Here is a 15,573-nt window from a genome sequence, read left to right as displayed (position 1 = left end):
AGTCATCAGGACATTTATAAAGGTTAAAGGAAGGACATTATTTTTCTTTCTGAAATTTATTTTTTGCCATGACCTTTTTTGTTTTTAATTTGCCTATTTTTTAATTACTCTTTCCTTTCATTTATTTTTTATTTTTATTTTATTACATTATTTTGGATGTTATTTCCACCAATAGCAATGTTAATCCATCCCAAAATAAACATCAATAAGTTCATACCAGGGCCTGTTTTCTCCGAGGTGCTGTATGCAAAAGGGAAAAGGAAACCGCGACAGATGCAGAAGTAACATTCTAAGTACAGGTTTCAGGACTCACGATCACAAAGTGTTGAAACTATGTATACTTATATCAGAAAATATTAATTAGAGCAGTCAAAGGTCTCCTCCTCGTGTTAGCATGTTGCCGACAAATACAAAGACGGGTCACTCTTACGCTTGGCCGCGGTAACAAGCGCCTCTGTGTTAGTTTTGACTCGAGTTCTCTTGGCACCCAAATCCTCCATGTTTTGGCATGTACGGAGTCTTATCTTGAACGGCGCAGATGCGTAAACAACCGGTAGAAACAAGCGATAAATTGTCAAAATTCTTCACAAAAGCTGCTAATCAGAGTAAACTATTTGTTTACGTATGTCTCCCGCCAGTTTTCCGTGAGCGAGCGTTCGAAGAGAGCTGGTGTTTCCCGGGGATCAAGCCGAGGTAGTTTACACACGGAGCCAGCACTAGAACTAACTCAGTAAATGAAAACTTCCCTAATCTCTGTGTGTTTTGTTTTCCATTTCTTCTTCCATTGGTTTTAGACCTCAAATCAAAACATAGCTTCTCTACAGGATTCCGAACGGAACTTTCCCAACAGATAGCGACACAGGCGTGGCTTATGACTCTGGTATCTGATAATACGGCGTACCCTCTCCGATCTGAGCTCTTCCTGACATTTATATAGTAATAACGTGTTCTCGTGTAATGTTATACAAAGATACTGGATCCCATTACTTACTAGTAACTCACTTAAATCCCTAATTGTTCTGGCTTTGAACTGTTCAGTATGAGTAAACTCCGAAGAACATATATACGGGCTACAGTTGGTCTATAAATATGTCACTTTATGCTACAGTTGGTCTATAAATATGTCACTTTATGCTACAGGTGGTCTATAAATATGTCACTTTATGCTATCGTTGGTCAATAAATATGTCACTTTATGCTACAGTTGGGCTATAAATATGTCACTTTATGCTACAGGTGGTCTATAAATATGTCACTTTATGCTAAAGTTGGTCTATAAATATGTCACTTTATGCTATCGTTGGTCAATAAATATGTCACTTTATGCTACAGTTGGGCTATAAATATGTCACTTTATGCTACAGGTGGTCTATAAATATGTCACTTTATGCTAAAGTTGGTCTATAAATATGTCACTTTATGCTTCAGTTGGTCTATAAATATGTCACTTTATGCTAAAGTTGGTCTATAAATATGTCACTTTATTCTACAGTTGGTCTATAAATATGTCACTTTATCCTACAGTTTGTCTATAAATATGTCACTTTATGCTACAGTTGATCTATACATATGTCCCTTTATGCTCCAGTTGGTCTATAAATATGTCACTTTATGCTACAGGTGGTCTATAAATATGTCACTTTATGCTATCGTTGGTCAATAAATATGTCACTTTATGCTACAGTTGGTTTATAAATATGTCACTTTATGCTACAGTTTGTCTCTAAATATGTCACTTTATGCTACAGTTGGTATATAAATATGTCACTTTATGCTACAGTTTGTCTCTAAATATGTCACTTTATGCTACAGTTGATCTATAAATATGTCACTTTCTGCTACAGTTGGTCTATGAATATGTCACTTTATGCTACAGTTGGTTTATAAATATGTCACTTTATGCTACAGTTTGTCTCTAAATATGTCACTTTATGCTACAGTTGGGCTATAAATATGTCACTTTATGCTACAGGTGGTCTATAAATATGTCACTTTATGCTGCAGTTGGTCTATAAATATGTCACTTTATTCTACAGTTGGTCTATAAATATGTCACTTTATGCTGCAGTTGGTCTATAAATATGTCACTTTATGCTACAGGTGGTCTATAAATATGTCACTTTATGCTTCAGTTGGTCTATAAAAATGTCACTTTATGCTACAGTTGGTCTATACATATGTCACTTTATGCTACAGTTGGTCTATACATATGTCACTTTATGCTACAGTTGGTCTATAAATATGTCACTTTATAAAACATTTTGGAATCAATCAGTCACAACGAAACATAAATATTCTCTTTCTGTTGATCAAAATGAGCCACATATGTCCATATAATTTTACATTGAATATTTCTTATAACTTTAACTTGTACGAACTTTTCAAATATTTAACGACATAGATTAATAAAATATGGATGTTTAAGCATGTGATCTGCATAATATAACTCATTTTTTTTCGGTTTTCGAGGAAATGTGGAATATTTGTGTAGACGTGTAAATGATGTCTCCTTTGTTCTTGATTTCAGTTAGAAGGAATCGATTTGATAATTTCGAAGTTCTTAAATGTTATCAATAGAATGAAGTATTGAATTGCTTTCAGTTGGCATTCAAAGTCAGTATGAATGCCACATGAACACAGTTCAATGCATCGTGTACGTTTGTTCAGTGAACAGAACAGCCATTTTCAGTGACGACCAGTGGTATTCGACGTGTGTTAATGACGATGACATAAATGATTGCGCAATGGCATTTAGAGCTGTTTGAATATCATCTGGAATTGGAGTTGCTACATAGCGACGCGATTGTGAATATGCAAATATGTCCTTAACAATATTGTTGCATAAGGGTACGTTTTAATGAAGACCTCTTTTGAACGCGAGATACATATCTCAATAAGGGACAACCTTCACGTGCACGTGTGACGTCAGTCATTACAATATCTGTGATTACAGGTAAGAATATTGACCTGAAATCGACCCACATAATTCCTGTGTTTAACATTCTACCGATATACGGATTGTGTAATAAAGAGATCCGAAGACGGAAAGTCTTAGTTCCGGCTTTGCTTGGATTTACCGGAGGTTCGGTTCCGGCAATTAGACGAACCATGTCAATTTAATGCTTGATTTGGACTGTATTGTACATGTTGAGTAAGAGATCGTCCGTGACTTGCTGAATTGTCCATCCCCATTATTTGTACGAGTACTGTCGGGCAGTATACATAAATACCTATTAGTTCTCCGTAATTCAGAATATTGACGAAATGTCAGCCATGAGATCAAATTAGCGTAAATTTACTGATGACAACTTAGTAATTAACTATTAACGACTTTCTAGCATTACAGATGAACTGACCGAATATGGATTTCGTATGTCACAGAACGGATGTCAATATTAGTGAAAATCACTACATGCTCCTCATGTATCGTCTAAACTATAGAAGTTGTCCGGGATTGGGTCCGGACGCGTAAGATGTCTTCTGAATGGCTTCGTCTGATATGTATTATCACACTGTCACAATTTGTGGACATCATTGTGACGTCACACCTGAACCGGAAGCTAACTGTTGAGTCATTAAAGGCATTGACATTTAGGTTTCCTACTTGTTGTAGGGTGCAACGCATGCGCATAGACTATTAGTGTAAGTCAATCATGTTGCATATATGTATGCTGAAGTGGTCAAAGAAAATGTAGATTTAGGCCTTACGATTTGTAAAACTTCAACCCAACGGGACCAAACCAGAAACCGAAACACCGGAGCCTCCGAACTCAATACAGTGTCCTCTAACTCAGTGTCCTGGTCACCGACCGACACATAGCCGTTACAATCAAAATCTATAAATAAGAAAAGAAATCTCAGTAATTTTCACAATTTCAATAGAACTACTACAATAGTCGAAGAACAAGATTCCGTTGCTTTACGCCTTCGATAAAACGTTTACAAACAACAAAATGTAATTCCAACCTGTTCAGTGTTGAATGAACAACAATTAACTGAGGACGAAATGAACCATCGACTGCATTCCATTTCTCCTCGATGATGATTCAAAGATGATAAAGCAGCATCATCCACAGGGACGATGTGCTGTCAGCTTCGACCTGGACGACATCATGTTACAGTATCTAATACGGGAGACCTACAGCACTAGCTATCCAAGGTCAACCGTCCTTATACTTACAACCGAGTACTTGTATGTTTATAAAACCTATTGAGACTAATCAGTCCAAATGAAACATATTTTAGTCAATATGATTTGAAGTTGTCAATGTTTAAGTGCGGGGTAAATGACTAATCGCTATCTCGAGGACCTCGTGATTCACCTCCAAATGCACGTACATTGCCTGACATGACCAGGCAAACTTAATTAATCGATCCTGTCCGTGTCAATATCTGTACGATTGGTCTCTCCAACAGCTCGGACTCGGGGACAGGGAATGGACGTGCAACGAGACAAGATCATCATAAATCGTGCACGTGAATGTCCACTTATACCACCAATATATAAAATAACATTACACTTGCTCCGAATTTATATAATTATTGTATATACGCATGCCTTGTTCAACGGCCTATATGAAGTATTTAGACAAAATTTTCGTTATGCTTTTTATATGTTTTCCAAACTAAGGATTTCGAAAAAACGCGCAGTACCGAATCGTAACAACAGTTATACCAATATGAAGACATTTCGTCCTGAGTGTAACATTCAACATTTTGTCCGAACTATGTTGGTTTTTTTTTATAAATATTGATTAAACATTTTAAACCTCAAAGAATTTCATGGTATCGATTTATTTTTAGACATTGTATTGTCGAAACTGTGGAGACAAAACTTAATACTTCGGTAATTACCGAGGATAAGGTCGTTCCGCTTTTTTCTTCGTCGTAATTTAGCATTTTAATCACCCGTGTTTGACATGGTCACACGAGGTGTTGAACTGCAAACACAGAATTATTTCTATCAAATTATTTCCCGACTTCCGGTTTGCAGTGATATGATTTGCTGGAGTCGAACATGAGGAATGACTCATGGTAGCTGCTGTAATTTTATGAAGATTTTTTTTCGTCAGACTCTAATTAATTCTTTCGATGAACAGAGAAGACACCACACAGCTGAAGCCAGCCCCGGGCTAAATATCTCTTGCTCTCAAAGGACGCCTCGCCTTGTGTACAAAATGCAATTTTCTTTCTAAATGAGATAGTCCTGTCGACAATCAGATATCTATTTTAGAAATGTAGTCACATCTTAGACGCTCGCTCACAAATATATTCTATAATTCATTAAATATTCAACATTCCTTTGGACGTTTTATTGTGTTTGGAATTGACGTTTTCGTATTGTCGAATTTACTACTACATCATGAAACCCTCAAATCCCCACCCCAACCCCATCACTCTTCCCACCTACAACACCACCGCAACCCACCCAAGGAGGATATATATAGAATAGGCTATCGCGGAAGGGATATGGAGATTGGGTCCATAGGTATGGAAGGTAAAATATCCTTAATAGAAAATTGGTACACCATCATCATTATCATCATCATCATCATCATCAGACATTATGGATGGTGTTACAGTCGATGCTTGTATTATTCCCCTCAAACTTATGTTTCTAAGGTTTTAGAAAAAAATATCCGAGCTTAAAATTTGATGCCTTGTATAAAAGGAACATGTCGTAATATGTTACCCCTACGCACGTGTATCGGCTTAACGTGTCTGTGTGTTGTGACGTAATGATTTACCGGTAAATATTAACACGTATGACGTCATTGTTTGGTTTGGCTTAAAGTCTACCCCTGCGTCCGGTTATAGCACGTGAGACAGATGTATCGCCTTAGACTCGCAGGTTTTAGTGTAAATAAGCTTATGTGGTTTATATCAGTGGTGGCACGTTAGGTCTCATCGGGAAAGTCGCAACAAAATCTGTAATAGAGGAGAAATTAACCAGGAAGAGTCGGCGCAGTTAACAACATGGGGAACCATGACTTTAACACGTATTGCCATTAATTGTTTACCTGATTTTTGGGGATCAGTTATATAACATACCAAAATTAAGCGGGTCCTAATATTGTCGCAACATTGTATGGGCGACGCTGCCATGAAAATTCACAAATATATATGACTTTTAAGTTGGGATACAAATGTGCTTCCAGAGTAAAAACGGCAAATTCAATTACAATATCAGTAAGATTGTTTTCTGTTATGTTCAGAACTTGCTAATGAAGCTAGCGCGCCTCATTGATTTCGTCAAGTTCGTGTTGGCATTTACATTGACTATGAATACCAATTGAAAGATTATAATGACGTCATAATTGTGATAACGTCACGAGCATCACTTCAGATTTATGGTGATATAAATGATGACATTTTCAGCAGACCGTGAAAAGGAACGTATGACGTCACTCTGCATAAAGTTTAAATAAACCGTGTCAAGGCTTATAGTTGTGAGAGAGAAAAAAATATTTTCTCATTTTTCTATAAGAATTTTAAAAAGAGACTTAAAAAGGACATTAATAAGAAAATAATTTATCAAAAACAGGAGATCCGAAAAATGTTTTCCTTTCATGGGCCCGTGCTATTACATATATAATAATAATAATTCGAGGTTCTTATATACCGCTTTATCACAACCTAGTTCGTAGGTCGTCTCGATGCGGTTCACAAATTATTATCCGTGGTTAATTTGCAACCAGCCAATTACAGCCGGTGCTGCCATTTCGGCGCTCACCGCTAGCATTCTTCAATTCTAGCACCGCCCAAAATATAGCATTAAGCCTAATAAATTAAAAATAATATAAATTTCTATATATATAAACTGCGTTTCCAATTATACTTTCTTTACACTTAAATTTCTATATAGACGTACTTAACAATTAAAAAGGTGACGAAAATAAGCCATTAGCGTTTGTTTTGATATTTTGATTATATTGAGTATAATATCCGTCAATTTATCTCAAAAAATGCCCTATCTCGCCTTAATAGGGCACTGATTGACACCTATTCTTTATTGTAGCGAGTGGCTTTCAGGTCCTTATCAATGTAAAAACACAGCCAGTGTGGAAACAGGTACAAGAGGCCCTAATCTGGTAGTACAGGATTTAGCGGGTCTCGTGACTGTTGTAACAGCCCCGGGGACTACCTTTGTCTTTTAGGGAGCTGGTTTTCGGGGCCGATACAATAGACTCGATTATGAATAGATAATGAAGATCGGTATGGGGTACAGTATTGTGTTAAGAATTAGGCGACTATCAACAACGGCTAGAATATGTTTTAAGATTTTGTAAGTAAACATTTACACGTGGTTCGGCTCCTCCCCCGCCTTTGTTGGCCTGTTGTAGTTAGATATACACCAGTAAGTATATACTTCTTGCTATCTCAGTCTGGCCAACATTGACCACCTTACCACTGAAGATAACTGTCAGCGCTTGCTTGACCCACCACGACAGCACGTTGAAGAAGGTAGGCCAAACATTCACCTTATAGAGACACGATGTTACCATTTCAGCTTGTTTACATGCGTTGTCCCCTTCGACATATAAATTAAATAATGATCTTAAATCTTTTGACATTTTACAATTATAATATTTTGCAGCCCACGTATGAGATAGTGATATAAGCATACCACACACATGATATTTTCTACTGTAAGTGTTTATAATGTTATCTAAAACGCATTCTCATCACTTTTTTAAGCCGAATCTTCGTCACTATCGTGTTTACTTATCATATTGCATGAACATGTAATCTTACAACATTCTCTGCCTATTCACAAGATATGTCCCAGGTCGTTTATTTAGAGTGTGCATTTTCAATGTGTTGTTGAAGAATGTAAATAATGTTCTCAACATCAAAGACATGAAATTCGCGTAGGGAGGTATGTCATGTTTATGTATACAGGTCAGTCTATAACAGGAGAGGGGAGGGGTCCAGATGTATGGTTATAATACTCCGCGTGACTATGATTCGAATGACATATCGCTTTTTAAATAACTTATTATCGCTTTCTTATTTTAAATATATTATATTGTACATACACATTGGTATGTGTCGGGATGGGGTTGAATCACAAAATTAACGTCCGTGCTTAATTTCCATTGTAACCGGTATATAATCCTTTGCTGGCTTTATATATGGATTAAATATATAAAATATATATGCAAGTTGACTATAGAGGTATCGTCGTATTTGTATTATGATACATCAGAAATCAATGTATTTAAATATGAATTCTTCCTAACAATCATAAGAACCTGACAGTAACATTATATACCGATGTCATCTCCCCGCTTATATTATATATATCCTTTCCCGTCCTTGTGTCATATTCTATAAATCCTGTCCCCACCCTCTTTTCATATTCTATAAATCCTCTCCCCACCCTCATGTCATACTCTATATATCATCTCCACTATCTCTTGTCATATTCTATAATTCTCTCCCCACCCTCATGTCATATTCTATAAATCCTAGCCCCTCTCTCGTGTCATATTCTATAAATCCTCTCCCCTATCTCACGTCATATTCTATAAATCCTCTCCCCTATCTCTTGTCATGTTCTATAAATCCTCTCCCCTATCTCATGTCATGTTCTATAAATCCTCTCCCCTATCGCTTGTCATATTCTATAAATCCTCTCCCCACCCTAATGTCATACTCTTTAAATTCTCTCCCCTATCTCATGTCATATTTTATAAATCCTCTTCCCACCCTCATGTCATATTCTATAAATCCTCTCCTCTATCTCATGTCATATTCTATATATCCTCTCCCCTATCTCATGTCATATTCTATAAATCCTCTCCCCTATCTCATGTCATATTCTATAAATCCTCTCCCCACCCTCATGTCATATTCTATAAATCCTCTCCCCTATCTCATGTCATGTTCTATAAATCCTCTCCCCTATCGCTTGTCATATTCTATAAATCCTCTCCCCACCCTAATGTCATACTCTTTAAATTCTCTCCCCTATCTCATGTCATATTTTATAAATCCTCTTCCCACCCTCATGTCATATTCTATAAATCCTCTCCTCTATCTCATGTCATTTTCTATATATCCTCTCCCCTATCTCATGTCATATTCAATAAATCCTCTCCCCTATCTCATGTCATGTTCTATAAATCCTCTCCCCTATCGCTTGTCATATTCTATAAATCCTCTCCCCACCCTATGTCATATTCTACAAATCCTCTCCCACCCTCATGTCATACTCTTTAAATCCTGCCCCCACCCTCATGTCATACTCTTTAAATCCTGTCCCCACCATCATGTCATACTCTTTAAATCCTGTCCCCACCCTCATGTCATATTCTTTAAATCATCTCCCCTATCTCATGTCATATTCTATAAATCCCCTCCCCACCCTCATGTCATACTCTTTAAATCCTCTCCCCTATCACATGTCATATTCTATAAATCGTCTCCCCACCCTCGTCATGTTTTTTAAATCCTGTCCCCACCCTCATGTCATATTCCATAAATCGTCTCCCCTACCCTCGTCATATTTTATAAATCCTATCCCTGCCCTTGTACCATATTCTTTAAATCCTCTCCCTTCCCTTGTGTATAATTCTACTGTATAGCTTTTCTCCCGCCTGCCTTTGATATTTTGTTAATATTCCACACTGGTTCCATGTTCTGTAGAACACTGCCTCGTCAATATCCCCACTTCCACCTCTCTCTCACCCCTCCCATGCAAGGAGACTCACCCCAGACCAGGGTTACTGGCCTGATCGCGCCGTACGACGCTTGACAAATATTTACTTAGCTTTATGTACTTCAATCATTACAGATTTTTTTTCTTAAAACCATCATGTTTTCGTAATGCGTTTGACACATGTCATTACATCTGTTCGGAGCAGACCTTGGGTTTTGGCCTCTCTTTGAAAAACTGTTTAAAAAGAGGCTCATGGTAAAATTCAACTTAATATGATCTTTCCAGGACGGTTATATGATAAGGGGGGGGTGACAGTAATTTACATTTTGTTATTTATATTAATTGTGAGTTTAGTCATACCAAAAAAGCAGTCTTCACTAACGAATTCACTCAAATCAAAACAAGGTCAAGGATTAGGACTACCAAGTGACCGGAAGTGGTCAAGATGTATTAAGCCTGTCAACACAATTTATCTTTCGCAATGTACAAGGTCAGCCATTACACACGCGAAGAAATTATTTATTTGCATTTTTATGGAAAACTACGCTAATGAGATTCGCCTGTTTTTTACCTGTTATAAGTGCCCATTTTACCTGCAATTAAGGTCCTTTGATCTCCTCATCACCACACCTGTGGAATGTTATCACGGATTCAGGTATTGTTGCTGGGTCCAGCGCTTTGTCAATTTCGGTCCCAATTAAAGATAAACGGTATCAAAGGATTTGAGACTCGATATGGGGTAAACATTGTTGAGATGTCTGTCGCTCCTCAACATCAAAACATCCTCGTGCCAAATGGCTACCTACTTCTGAAATCAAAACCCCCTTCTGTCCATGTCCAGCTACTACAACCCGTACAGTAACGTATTGACCGGGTTTCTTAACTCAAATACTGTTGTCACCAGTTTTATGATGGGGAAAGAAAACAGGTAGTTTATATAATGTTAAACCAAATTTTCTATTTGAAGCTATGCTCATTTTGTTCATGTTAATGTATATTAGAAATATAAGCAATCACTCTGCGACTTTTCTACATGTCTATGTATGTATTTCACTGTGTTTTTCGTTTTTACCTTCAAACTACTTAATAGTTACAAATGTGCAAAATACATTTATTTATTGGGTTTTTTTTTAATAAATTTCTTCAAATAAACATCCCTATTTCATGTACCTGATTCTAGTACCCTGTACCCCGTACCCCGTACACTGTACCCGTAAACTGTATTTTCACAGAACAATACATTCGATACGATATGTATCTTGATACACATATCTGACTTTAAAGTTATTTTTACAATACATGTAGCTTTACGATGTAAAACGTACAACAGCTAAAAAAAAACCAAAAAGAACTGTATTCACTATTTACATCGGAAAGCTACATGTATTGTGAAACTAACTTTAAAGTCAGATATGTGTATCAAGATACATATAGTATCAAATGTATTGTGCTGTGAAAATACAGATTGTGGGGTACAGGGTACGGGGTACGGGGTACAGGGTACGGGATACAGGGTACAGGGTACAGCGTACTAGATTCAGGTACATCCCCATTTCCATATATGTAGCTTTCTGACCTGAAAACCTCGGTTACGTCCCCTTATGACATCGATCAAGTCTTATTGTGTTGTATGTTTCAGAACATGACAACCAGATATTTTCATGTATTTACCTTTTATGATGGTTAATAATTTACGCACATGGAGACATGACCACATTTACCTGCTTAAAACGTTTTGTATCGTAATGCACGACCGTCTTTAAATGACCATAGCTGTTGATAGGACGTTTAACAACACTTAATCAAACCAAACCAATCGTGATGCAAGATAATGGTCATCACATTGGTTAATATGTCTCTGATTAAAAATCTTTGCGAAAATTATGTCGACAATAGGAAGCATACTCTTATAGTACTGGTAGGTGTTGAACGTGCTGTAATTATTGGTCGTAGAGTATATACTAGCGCGACTCTGGACCTACCAAATATCGAGTCTAATATATTGAAACACGCGACCTTGGGTAATACACAAAAAACACAACGTTGGTGTTCCTTGTGATGACAAGACTTTATAATATATGACATTGCTTATTCATAGTTTTTATTCTTTGGCTTTGCTTATTGAATGGAGCAAGCTTTGATTCCACGATAACAAGGATTTTCAATAACCCAATGACATTTTTGCAATATACAAAATACTGGAGAAATGCACCCTGAAAGAGGACGTTATGTATCGGAGACTATTTTGGATCTTTGAACACATACAAGATATTGTATATAAAGCAAAAGACGCTTAGGTGCCTACAAAAAGACAATAAACACAATTTCTCAACAGAATCCCGGTTAACTGGTCAGCGGAGTCAATGATTGTCTAATCTATATCAATATTTGGAGCTAGCTATCAGTCCTGGTCCCCTATTTGACCAACATAATTCCCTTATTAGGCCATCTGGGGATATAGGGACATCTTCGCCCCATTTACTGGATTAGAACTATCCACATTATCTTGGGTATTATGTGGACTGTAATCTTACGGCGGTTTGATAAACTCCGTGTCAACTGGGGGAGTGTATCAATCTCTCACCTGTGTGTACAGGTAGTCTGTCACTACAGGTAAATACCTGTAGAGAAATATTACGCAATAAACTCCCGGATTTAAAGTAACCTCTTCAACATCCTGATAATATCTAACCTGTGTTTGTTTTAAAATTCAAAATTGTCCATAACTAAGGATTTGGAGTCAATCGCTTCCGTTCCAAATGGTGGTGGTTTATATTGCCATCCAGAGCACAGGGGCTCGGTTCAGGATTTTGTGTAATATTTTACGTAAATTGTAATTTCGGTTAATACTACACGTATACACATCAGTAAATAATAGCATCACGTTTTGTCCGACGTTTATACACAGTTAAAACCTTATAGAATAAAGGGTATCGTGGTACAATTGATCCGGTGTTTTATATAAGGTTTTAGAATGTATAAACACCAGATAAAGACATTGCTACCATTTACTTATGTTTATACGTGTACTTTAGACCGGAATTATTTCAATTTACGCCATATATTTCCCAAAATCCCGAAACCGAGTCTCTGTGCTCCAGAGATAACGTTATAATCAAATGTCAATTTCGCTGGCAAACATAGTCTTACACGTATCTTACCACTTGTAATTCATTACTGTTTAAATTTAACCCGTCATCTTCGCATGAAAACCAATACGACCTTAAATACGAGTTCCTACATATATACTTTTAAGAGATCTTAATTCCACGCTGTCAATAGAATACAACTATTTCCAGAATACAAAAATTTCCTTGTATTTTATATGAGGCGAAGTTTAGACTACAATGTAGATATTCAATTCAATTGTGTTAGAAATATTTATTAAACCAGATTATTTGTATACGTTTGACGCTGAGCTGTCAGCTGTGTTGCAAGTACAGGATCAAGAGTGTTGATACGTTTATTTTACGACGTGTAGATTCTCTCCATCAGCTAACATGCTATGCTCGTCATCCTCAGCTCCATGTAAACTAACGAGGATTGCACGTCTATGTGTTTATACGTTATAAAACCGCGCACCTGTTGTTATGAAGGGTTCAGACTTATCTCTGTACGACAGGTATACTGATATACACTATGTATACAACTAATCTCACTTTTAATTATAAGATTGTTTGTATACAGCTAAACACTGGTTATCAGTTTATAGTAAATCCGATTTATAGATAACAGTCGACCGATCTCCGTGTCGATATATTAACGATACTCTAATTAATTTAGATTAAGACTTAACCGTCGCGTACCTACAGTTCTGACTGAGGACATCTGCTCCTCAGTAGCGTACTTTTGGCACCCCCTTGTTCTGTGTTATCGTAATCGGCGAGAGTGCTCACTTCCGGTACTCCACAGGCATGATCTGGCAGCTACTATTGCACATCACATATGAAGTACAGCTTAGTGAATACGAGTAAAAAATGTATTAAGGGTATATGCTACCTTATTGTGACACAAAGGTACGGTACCATAAAGTAGAAAAACATCATCGACTTTATTATTAATATGAAATATTTGTTTAGATTTAATTTTTTACAAAATTATTTTATATAAATCAAATCTTGATATTTACAAACTCATATTTGTAAAATTTTCGCATTTAAAATATGCAATACTTCCATGTAAAGGTGGAGAGCTTAATTATACTCTTTACCAAGGGTGACGGTAACTGTTAACCATATACCCGCAAAGACATCATCTAGTGGTTCGTCGCGAAAATAAATTCTCGCGAGTTCCAGCGTGTTTGGTTGCATCCCTCATCCCTGATAAGACTCACGGAGAAAACGAACTCTCGCGAGTTTGAACGAGACCCACAAATGGCTCTCTCAAGGTGGTCGTGTCACTTGATAAGATTCCCTAAATAGTTTTAGCCATAGGTGTCCGAGATCTTCCTCTGGCCAACGGTCACTCTGTCCACTAGACTTACGTAACGGTCAGCTCTTAATCCCTAGTTATCTCCGACACTGACCAAAACTTCGACCCAAAACAATGACAACACACTTGACGACGAGGGGACAAATAGCCATTAGGGCAAAACCCAGCTGTCACCACGAGGACACCAATAATCTCCGTACACGTTATTAGGGGACACACAGAGTTAGAGACTGTGGACGAACACACAGATTAGGGACAGGGAATAAGACCCCATTAGGGCGGTCTGATTGGTCAACAGTTTATACATGACGGGGGTTTACAGAGATTTTCTTTGGACCTATGGACTCATCACCTTTCTACTCTCAGTTTCGATTTGTTTTACGTCTACAAAACTTAAAACTCAAAACATCGTAGAAGACCGTGGGTATTGCCAAACGAACATTTTCCGGAATACGGCACCCGGCATACTCCCTTATTTGCTTATATATTGCGTGTGTTAAGAGCAACTCTAGTTAATAAATATAATCGTGATATACGTGTTTCTTTTTGCCTGATAAATATCTAACACTGAAAGAAATATCCTCTATACTCCGCATTGGTTATTCAGTTCTTCACTTAGACCAATACTCGCTGGAAATCCTTATGCCAACTTCCGGTTCTCAGAGTAAATATTAAACCTTAAATCTTTTGTTTTGAAATATTAATTTCAAAGCATCCTTTTTATTAACTTTGAAAGACTCGATCCGTGTAAAACTAAAATAAGAAAAATGAACTACGTTAAAAAGACTAAACATGGCAGTCACTTCACGGCCAATGTTCATGGAACCGTTCTCATGCTAAAGCATTACTTCCGGTGTTCTCGTGGAATTAAAACTTTCTTTAAACTAGCTAAAATTATGTAACATTGTCAAAACGTAGAGCTAACTCATTAAAACGATAATCTGCCATCACGTGTCTTCGAGCTTCCTCCAAAGACACTAGAAAATGTTAATATTGCGTAAGGTTTTCACTGGGCACTGATTTCATGAATAGCTGCTGGTTGAATCCAGATACAATTGAAAGCCGAAACCTGAAACACTTCATTGAATAAGGGGAGGAACAACCTGTTTGTCTGTTTTTTTAAAGTACCGTTTTCGAATGTAAATCCTAGCGGACCTGTAAATGTTTATGTAGGCCTTGCAAGGCTCGCTTGAGGCTCTGGTCCAATCGTTTGAGTACGGGTTTAACTTATTTCAGAACGCATGTCACACTTGGTTCGCAATGTCTGGCGTATGTGAATCAAGTTACCATTTACGGCGAAGTAGCTTTTTAAACATTAGACGCCATATCGCGGTTTTAATTCACGTAAAGTGGTCGCACAGATAAATGATAAAGCAGAAACTAGAAGGTCGTTAATTATACCGCTAATAAGAACAATCCTGAATGGACAGACTATCTGTCTAATGTTTTATACCTAAAAGTACATGTTTGATTGTTTT

General features: G+C 37.1%; 1 protein-coding gene across 9 annotated transcripts in view; it reads left to right on the top strand.

Annotated features, from left to right (window-relative positions):
- LOC110442966 (frizzled-5-like) overlaps window positions 1–15,573 on the top strand; it is a 144,302-nt gene that overhangs the window by 116,323 nt on the left and 12,406 nt on the right. The window contains exon 1 of one of the 9 annotated variants that reach the window (XM_021486873.1): window positions 7,370–7,464. The exons of the other annotated variants lie outside the window; for them this stretch is intronic. The gene's annotated coding sequence lies outside the window, so the exon portion shown is untranslated. Of the gene's footprint in view, window positions 1–7,369; window positions 7,465–15,573 lie in introns of those variants that run through there. 9 annotated transcript variants of the gene reach the window in all.

The sequence above is a fragment of the Mizuhopecten yessoensis genome, unplaced genomic scaffold (assembly GCF_002113885.1).
Source record: "Mizuhopecten yessoensis strain PY_sf001 unplaced genomic scaffold, ASM211388v2 scaffold716315, whole genome shotgun sequence".
NCBI classification, from domain to species: Eukaryota; Metazoa; Mollusca; class Bivalvia; order Pectinida; family Pectinidae; genus Mizuhopecten; species Mizuhopecten yessoensis.
The sequence above is the reverse complement of the archived record's forward strand: the minus strand, read 5'-3'. Positions and strand labels throughout refer to the sequence as shown.